This window comes from Phasianus colchicus, chromosome Z (assembly GCF_987193195.1).
Source record: "Phasianus colchicus chromosome Z, bPhaCol1.hap1.1, whole genome shotgun sequence".
Taxonomy (NCBI): Eukaryota; Metazoa; Chordata; class Aves; order Galliformes; family Phasianidae; genus Phasianus; species Phasianus colchicus.
In genome coordinates this window covers 78,132,987-78,143,372 of record NC_143476.1, presented here as the reverse complement: position 1 = coordinate 78,143,372, position 10,386 = coordinate 78,132,987, and positions in this window count along the sequence as shown.

Genomic DNA, 10,386 nt, shown 5'->3' with positions numbered 1-10,386 from the left:
AGGTCTATTCTGTACCAAAGTGTAATTCAGAAGCTCACTTAATGGGACTTGCAATGTGTCTATTTCCAACAGTATCGCCAGCGGAATGGTTTTAAAAAAAAGTCTGTTTAAAAAATCTGAAATAAGAAATGGTAATGACTTAAATAGTACATCTTTTTAACTGCCCAGAGAATATATGCATAAATATATGTATCTATTTAGAATATAGATATAAGTTTTATGTCAGAGGAGTAACCGGGCTGCAAAGATCAGATATTTTCTTCATATATTAAAAACAGCCTTGAAAAGAAATACACAAAATACTTGTTGAATGTGTTGATTATGACAGTTGCTTCCATTCTGATGTTTTGCAATTAGGTATCAGACCAGAAGGAGGCTCTGTGTGTCCCTTGACTTTTTTTTTTTTTTTTTTACTGTTCTTGCTGATAGAACCTGTGAAATGGGTTATTTCCAAACCTTTCCCTGTTAAAGGAAGAAACCAACAGCAGAGCTGGAGGACAGGAGTGAGGGGGTTCACACCCAGAAAGAAGTGTCTTCTAAAGAAGATTGTGGTTGAATGTTGGCACAGCATGAAATTAAGTTATTCTATTACATGGTCATTCTAACCCATAATTTAAAAAATCCCGAGCAGAATGGACCATAACAGCTAGTGAACATAAAAAAGCTCAAGCAGATGTTGAAGCTGTCTCATGCAGTAATAACTAGCAGTTGCCCCTACTCCCTATTAAAATATTACAGATGTGGATAGAAAGAACCATTTGGTTTTCTGATTGCACATTCTCAGAGCTCACTGTTGTCACAGGTCATGGCACAATGAGCTGAAGTTTTTAACTGCCTTATGGTGGGTTTGTTAATGTGTGTGCACAGCACAGGAAGTTGACTCTCCGACAGTTTATTTGCCTTGTTTGTCATCAGTGTTCTGTCTCCAAAGGTATCCACTGAGTAAAGCATAGAGCCACTTGGTAAGGCATAAGATAATTATTTCTGAATTTGGGAACCAAAGGAGTGTAATCTACATAGTGCAATGTATTAGTATTGCTCTAGTATTCATATTGCACCATTATTTTGGTCATCAGTGGTTAGACTTGAAATTAGTTTTACAGGAATTCAGAGCTTATCTATCCTTCATCGAAGTGATTTATGGCTTTAATTGCATTCAGTAGGACCTTTTCTCTGCTGGTCCTGCTTGCTATTCAGAACCTTCCATACAACTTTGGCCCTGAGAATCAACCCTGAGCTGCAGTAAAGTGGTCATATAGCACAGTTATCTAGGCATTTTATTTGGCATCATTGTTTTACATTTTTCTGCTTCTGAGAGATTTGGTAATTGTAGAATTGGGTTCAATCTCAGTTTGAGAAGAGGTTTTTTGGGTCTTCATGAATCTGGCAGGGGATGAATCCTTAATGTAAAATCAATTTCAGTAATTTTTGGACTTTCAGAGGTACCACACACCACTCCTACTTGTCCAAATATGGTTGAGAACAGTGTGTTAACATTGCCCATGAAGATGTTGAATTTTGCCTGTAGACTGCAGAACTGTATTTTTTTGCAGGCAAAGGTGGGAAAGGTGGGATCAGTTACTTTTTTTACATACCTATTCCTTTTTCTTTTGTGTGTGAAATCATTATGCTCTTTGATATTTGCAAGAGTTAGCATTTAGAAGTATCTAATTTCAGTTATCCAGCAGGTTGACACCTTCACGCTTTTTTTGCAGAGCTTATCCCACAGGAAGCCATAACATAGCCTTACCTTACTCTCCTCCTTTGCCACACTAGAAAAGAGAAGCAGATTCTCACCTTGAGTGTAGGCTGCCTGTCGCATTTGGTTCTAAACTATGTTGCCCTTTCTAATATATCATTTCAATCATAAAATTGCTCACTTGGTCCTTAATACAGCTGTAAATGATTAAAGATGGTGAATGTGACTGACTGGGAGGTGATATGAATAAGAAACTTCAGAAACTTCTCATTCATATGGGAAATGCACTCACATTGCCTTTGGGTTTCTGTTGTCCTTGTCTTAGACACATACTGCAATTTCTCAAGTTATTAAATGGATTTTATTAAATGGCTGAACAATATAACACTGTGGTGAAGCTGATGTGATGGGGAAGACCAGGATGTAGTTCAAAATGCTCAGTGTAACAAATAGCATAACATATGAGATAAAAAGACTCACACTGGTGGTCCTGCAGGTGTGCTGAGTTGGTTTCCTACATGGATTGCAATGACCCCTCTGGATAAGAAATTTTATATTCTGAAGTTTTGGATTCTCAGCTGATGACAGGAGCAGTGAGGAAGTTTTCAAGAGGAGTTTAACTTTTTTAACCAGCAAATTCTCTTCTATTTCATTGAGGGACCAACCCTGTGGCTTTGGTCTTAAAATTCTGTGTTTTGGGTTAAATTTCTGTTTGATTGTGTTACATCATTTTATCTCAGTACAGTGACTTAGAGACAACCACCATCTTTTAAGTTATATTTGGTAGTAGCCTTAGCAACATGTTCTACATGCAAATGTATTATTTCCAAAATAATTGCCTTTAAAATTCTTAAATCTTAAAAATAAAAAAACCCAGAACCTGGAACACAGACTTCTCCCATGCTGACTGGTGTTTTACTAAGCTGTATTCTATTATTTCAGTAAGCACACATCAGATCCACCCATAAATATATGAGATGACTTCTGACTACAAAAGTATTTTACAAAAGTAGTTTAAAAGTATTGTAGCCACCTCATCTCCCCAGTTCAGAAGTAAACTCTAATATTTGTAAAATATGTCTTTGAGAAGGTGATTTCTTAAAGTTGTTTCTGTAGGCAATGCTTTCTTTTTTTCTAAAAAGCATTTTGATGCAACATTCAGTATTTGAGTCTTATTTTCCAATCAATATGTTATAGTAATAATAATGATTATTAATAATATCATTTTCTTCAAAATATACAGATGTTTCTTAGCCAGATTTACCTAATAATTCATTAAATTAGGATAAGAAGTAGTAGTTAGGACATTAAATTTACCATACCTGAAGACCTATGTTTTTTTGCAGAAAAGACCAAAACATTTTGCCAGAATGTAAATTCATTAATATGTTCATTTTCCACACAGAGATATTATCAACTATTCAGCTCCAAAAATCACTTTCCATGTGTTTTTTTCTTTTAAGAACATCTGAAGTTGGTTTGGGAATTATTTGATGAAATTACAGTGTAACTTTTATTGGTTCATTTTGTGAATAATTACTGGTCAAAGGAGGTGATTCTCCCCCTACACTCTGCCCTAGGGAGCCCACATCTGAAGTACTGTGTTCAGCTCTGGGCTCCTCACTTCAAAAACGACACGAATCTTCTAGAGAGAGTACAGCAGAGGGCCACAAAGATATGAAGGGCGTGGAGTATCTCCCATACGAGGAAAAGCCTAGAGATCTGGGATTGTTCTGCCTGGAGGAGAGAAGGCTGAGAGAGGATTTTACCAGTGCTTATACATATCTGATAGATGGGAGTCAAGAGTATGGGACCAGGCTCACTTAAGTAGTATCCAGCCACAGGATAAGGGCAATGGATACTAACTGGAACATAGGAAGTTCCATATGAACATAAGGAAAAAAAAATCTTTACTTTGAAGGGTGACAGATCACTTGCACAGAAAGGTTGTGGAGTCTTCTTCTCTGGAGATATTCACAACATGCCTGGGTGCTTTTCTGTGTAATGTCCTGTAGGGAACCTGCTTTTTGAGGGATTCGGATTCAATGATCTCCAGAGGTCCCTTGCATCCCTTACAGTCCTGTGATGCTGTGATTTTCATAATCGTGTTTTGTGTTGGAGGAGGTGGCCTAAATTAACAGGAATGGAAACATGAAAAAAAATCACCATGATTTACAAATAGGTAATTGTACAGAATACAAAGAAAATAGGAAGGGAACAGATGAAAATAGGAATGGGCTATCTAAAATATGTTTTCCTCTTGTTTTTATGAAAATCTTTTGTTTTATGTTGTTGTCAAAATAAAGACACAACAAAATACATAATGCTGCCTGCATCTGGTGCTGTATCCACCATTATCAATGTTCCTGATAGGAACTATTAGTGATTAATGTCAGTGTTCACAAGTTGTCAAGACAGAGGAATTTAAGAAATTGTGTAAATGTGTTATTTATTTCTGTAAATACCTCACATTTTTAAAATACAAAAATCAAATTTTCTAACTAAAGCATAGAATTAGACTTTTCATACTTTGAGAAGAGTCCTAGTTTGCCTCATGAGTGCCATGTGAAATAGCATCTCCACTTTGCAAGAAGAGTTAGGATTTTTGATACCCCAAGCACTACATGTGTGTTAAGGATGTGTAATATGAGTTGCCACAAAACATACACATCCTCAGTGCTCACGTTTTCCCATCATTTAGTAAAATCCTGCAGCACTAAATGCTATTGAGACCTGTACAGTGGGGCTAAGGCAATTTTGTAGAATCATGGAATGGTTTAGGCTGGAAGAGACCTTTAAGACCATCTAGTTACAAACCCCTGCTATGGGCAGAGACATCTCCCTCTAGACCACGCAGCTCAAAGCCCCATCCACCTGGCCTTGGAACAGCTCCAGGGAGTGGGCCCCCACAACCTCATTGGGCAACCTGTTCCAGTGTCTCACCACCGTCACAATAAAGAATGTCTTCCCAATTCAAGTCTTAACCTACCCTCTTCCAGTTTAAAGCCATTTCCCCTCATCCTGCTGCTATGCATCCTTATAAAGTCCCTCTGCAGCTTTTCTTCCCCCCTCAGGTACTGGACGGCCACTATAAGGTCTCCTCCGAGCCTTCTCTTCTCTAGGCTAAAGAGTCCCAGCTCTTTAGCCTGCCTTGTACAGGAGGTGTTCCAGTCCTCTGATCATCTCTGTGGCCCTCCTCTAGACCTGCTTTAACAGATCGATGCCCTTCTTGTGTTTGGGGCTCCAGGCATACAGTTCTTCAGGTGGGACCTCGCGAGAGCAGAGTAAAGGGGCAGAATCACCTCCCTCGACCTGCAGTTCACACTTCTCTTGATGCAACATGTACATGTGTGTATAAATGTGAGTTACATACTAGACTTCAGCTAATACTTATCTCTACATTTTGCTCAGTTATGCTATGTATGTACACCTTCTTCCTGGTTGCATGTTTAGAGATTTTTTTGAAAGGTTTTTCCAGAGACGTTGAAGTCAGCTCTCTGGCTTAGCATGTGTTCCCATTACCACTAAGAAATGATACTTATGCAGACTGTGTAGTGGGATAGCTATGACAGTCTCCTCAAAACGACCTTTCCTTCTTGGGGAGCTGGTTGTTGCTATTGTTTGGTGGCTTGTTTCTGTCAAAACAGACTGAAAATGAGAGTTGACATCTTTTATTAGACAACTGATGTAGCTGAGAAATAAATAAACGCATTCTTCAGACCTCATTTTCTTTGAAATGAGTTTGAAATGGTTTTTTTTCTGAGCTTTGAATGGTGTTTCAGCCTGAAAGCCTGTCCGGCTCTTTTCCCTGCTGTATTATATCCCAACTGTATCTTACATTTTTTCTTCTTACAAAACTTTTTTCTTTACTATGTTAGGCAAACCTTCTAACATTTCGTAGTGACACAGGTTCTAAAATTATTAACTATTAATGTGGCATTATAGTTTCATGAAATGTTTTTTTTGGCATTTATGACCTTGCATTTTTATCTAGTATCAGTATGTACTACTTTCCTATTTTTAATCCTAAAATCTTGAACATTACAAGATTAGAATTTAAAAGGAAGTGCATATTAATATTAGTGCAGCAAAAATGAAAGCATCTCCTCTAAGTATCAGTCATAGGAAATATTGGAAGTTGTGCGTGCACTGTAAACAAGTAATTTCAAGTTAGAAAAGAAAGGCAAAGTACTTTTGTGTTCTAAAAACAAATGCTATTTCATGCTTTGTGACCCAGGCTAGATACTTTCTGATGGGACTTTCACTTCTGTTCTGAGCTATGCTCCTTCCCAATGAGTTCTGGTATCAGTTGTAAGAGCAGCAAGGTATGGTACGAACACATTCCTTTGGCCAGGCCTTATTCTTGAGTCTGCTGTAGGATCCCATTTTCCTGGGATCATTCCAGAGTTTCCAGGTTGGAGATCTGCCCAGCTCAGTCTTGCCTGGTGTATGCATTCTACCTATGTGATGTTATTTTGAGAAATGTTCCAATCAAGCAGATTAAGGGGGAGATTTTCTAGGTCCTTATGTAACATTATCTATGCAGAGCCACTTAGTATGAAAGTACTTGCTTTTTGAGCTAATGAAAATGAATTTGAAAGCAGTTTATACGTATAAGAATACCTTGATATGTTGCATATTTATACGATTTTTCCCCAGGCAAAATATATAACACTTCTGTGTTCCCTTTCTTAGCCCTAGTAGTTTCTTGTTGGGATTTTCTGTTGGAAAATAAATAAATATATCTACTTCATGCAGCTTTTAATTTGTGGTTTTTGAGAGTACTCTGTACAGCATTTTGAGTTTTAATGTAAACCAAAGTCAGGTATAAAATTTAGTTGGAATACCTTTAGAAAGTCAGATTTAATTTTGCTTTTATGAGAATTAAGATATACTTTATCATAAATGGCTCTGTGACCAAATGCTATTGCAAGCCTAAACATCAAATTTCTCAGTTAAGCGAGATGTGAGCTTCCCATCTACAGTCCTAATCCTTGTATCATTCTCCCATCTGATTTTTGTCCTGAAGGAATCATCTTCAGACAGAAAAGCTGGCTGACTTACTATGAGCACGTGGATTAAGTAGGGAACAGAAGAAGGAAAGGAGAAAGGTTGAGATGATGGAACACCTGGCAGAAAAGGTATAAGCTCGAGAGCTGAATAGTAATTGGCTGTAGCAGCCACTAGATGTCACTTCTTCCACATATACATATGTAAGGAGTTATTCCGATGTCAAAGCAAATAGTGTGTGCCTGCTGAAATGCTGTCTAGGTGAGCACAAGTTGCAGATATATATATATATTTAATTATTATTATTTTCTTTGTGCTTTTTCATCTGCGAATTAAGAGAAGGCTTTTTCTGCATAACATCTTCTTATCTTGGAGTGCAAGATGCTTGTATCTGTCTACTGCCTGGGTTACCCTAAATAAAAGCAGGGTGCAGATGTTGGCTTTTCCTGTAATGAGACAGTCAGCAGGAAGGTCCCATTTCTGCCACTGCCGTGCTGATCCCTGCTGTTATGTTAGCACTGACTTGCACCACAAGTTTGAGTTAACAGAAATGTCCCATCACTTCTTTTCCATTCCTAATTTTTAGTCTTTCTAGTAACTACCTAAAATAATAAAATAAAATTATTTTTCTAAATCTATGAATAGTATATAATAACTATATAAACACATAATATAAGCAATATATGTTTATCAAGTATTCCTAGTTGATGATCTTAATATCACTATTATTATAGTTGCAATATTAGTAAGACAGGCTTCCCATAGTGTCAGAATGTTCTATTCAACTGCAGTGTTCTTTGTTTAGGTGTAATTGTCTGCTTTTAGAATTTTGCTGGTATCTAGGATGCACAGTGACATCTTGGTCTTGGTGAAGTGACTTGTACCTCTTTCAATGAATTCATTTTGAGTAGATTTTTCCCATCCATAAAGAGTTGGGTTTTTTCTGTATGCATCAAGAAAAAGCAACAACAATGACAAAACCAAACCAAACCAAAACAGAATTATCTCCATTGATCATGTGGGAAAAAACATTGAAAGTCTTCCATTACAAAAATGAACACTGAATTCATTTCCAACCAAATTTTCATGTTCAGAATAAAAAACCATCTTGCTGTATCTCACAAAATTCTCAGTATTTGATCCTGAAAAATAGAAGTTTTAATAACAAACAGCATTTTTAGTTTTGCATCTACATATAATTTCCCTGAAACTTATGACATAAAAACTTTAGTTGTGGAGTCTGTGCAAAGTATGTAAATACATTTTTAATATGTTTGTGAATTGCAATGATATTTATCATAGTTTAGTTTGAAACCATTTCCCTTTGTCCTGTCACAGCAGACCCTGCTAAAGTGTCCATCCCCTCCTTTCTTACAGCCCCTCTTTAGATACTTTCAGGTCCATTCTCAGGTCACCTTGAGCCTTTTCTTATCCAGGCTGAACAGCCCCAGCTCTCAGCCTATTCTTGTAGGAGAGGTGTTCCATCCCTTGGATCATTTTTGTGGCTCTCCTCTGGACACGCTCCAATGGGACTATGTATCTCCTGTACTGAGGACTCCACATCTGGATGCAGTACTCCAGGAGAGGTCTCACCAGCGCAGAGTAGAGGGGCAGGGTCACTTCTCTTGACTTGCTGGCCATACTTCTTCTGATGCAGCCCAGGATATGGTTGGCTTTCCATTTTTACATCCCCCAGCTTCTATGATAATGGTAGTTGCTATAACCCAGATGCAAGACCTTGCACTTGGATTTATTGAACCTCCTGAGATTCACCTGGGCCCACTGCTAAAGCCTGTCTAGGTCCCTCTGGATGGCATCCCATCCCTTGACTGCATGCCACAGCTTGGTGTCATCCACAAACATGCTGAGGGTGCACTCAACCCCAGTCAATGTAATTGATGAAGATATTAAAGAGCATCATTCCCAGTACTGACCCCTGAGGGACACCATTTATCACTGATCTCCATCCAGACACAGCTATTGACTGCCACACTCTGGGTTGAATCTAGCAAATTCTTATCCCTTGAATGGTCCACCAGTCAAATCCGTATCTTTCCAATTTGGAGAGAAGGATGTTATGGGAGACCATGTTAAAGGCCTTAGAAAAGTTCATATATTTCATTTATTTATGGTTAATTAATATCTTTAACATTTATTTAGTGTTTTATTAAAAAAAAATTATAATTTTTTACTACTTTTACAGTCGTATCTCATTAGTGGATTTAAAAATGAAATAATATTTTTTCCTTCTAGTTCCAAGCCCCCACCCCTCCCCCATAATTTGGTGTCATCTTCTATTCAGACTCAGGTAGAAGTCACTGGATGATATGGTGTCAGGCATCTGCTCTCACTCAGGTGACTTACCAAATCTGCAGACTTCTTCTCATCTTGTTCCAAGGTTCTTTCAGTCAATGCAAGTATTTCATGTCTGCTTTTTGATCACATCTTTTACATATATATATATGTATATATATATATATATATATATTCAGTTCTGTTGTATCTTAAAACTCTATAGTGAGGTTTTCAGTCCCAGTCTTTAATTACTGTATATAGCATTAATTTTCAATCAGGACAGGGTGCCTCAATCTAATTATTATAAAACAATATAAGATATCTAGGAGACAACTGGACTTGTTTAAGCTTAATTACATACAATTCAAACAGTGTATGGTACATACCTTTGCTAATTTTGTTTTAATAGTTAAACACATTGGACAAATTTGGTAAATGATGCCCTAAAGGTCTGTGCTACAGGTTATAAGAACTAAAACATTTTGTCTCGTGAAGTGTAACTGCTTTCTGGTACTGAATATTCTAATTAAAAATATGAATGCAGCTTTTGAATCGCACAAAGGATGAATGGAAAAATACAAAGAAATAAAGAATTCACCATTAGCTTGTTATGCCCTTTGGCAAAATTTTCTTTGAGGAGACAGAGAAATTTCAAATGTTCTAATGGAATTTGTAGAAGGAAGGTGACTGCTCTTTTCCCTGTGGCTGGTCATGAAGATAAGTGTGCATATGCTACATCTCCATCCCAGTTTTCAGAGGAAGCCATATTCACACTTCATCACTTTCTATTATGACTCTATTAGTATTTGGTATGTGTTTTATTTTATATTTGAGAAGAAAGACAGAGGGCTACTGCAGCTAGACAGTGGCATATATAATGGTTTCATATCCTGATTTCTTATTTGCCTTCTCTATTCTAAGCAGCTTAGTTTCCAGGTTCCACCACAAGACAGCCATTCTGAGTGCCAAGCATGCTTTTATCTATCTATCTATCTATCTATCTATCTATCTATCTATCTATCTATCTATCTATCTATTTATTTTTAATTCTGTGTTGTTGTTTTCTATTCCCAAGGCGTCAGAGTTAGTGCATTGTAGAAATTCCACTTCTCCACTGCTATGCCTGATGACAAAGTGATGGAGACCTCAATGGCTGTTTTGATCCATTTATTTGTTTAGGAGTGACAGAATCACAGGACAGGTGATGTTGAAATGGATGTTGGGAGGTCACCCAATCCAACCACCCTGCTAAAGCAGGTCACATCCATATTCCTCTGGATGGCAGTATGGCCCTTTTCTGAGTCAACCACTCCCCCCCATTGTGCGACATCCATGAATTTACTGAGGGTGTACTCAGCCCCATCATCCAGCTCATTAATGAA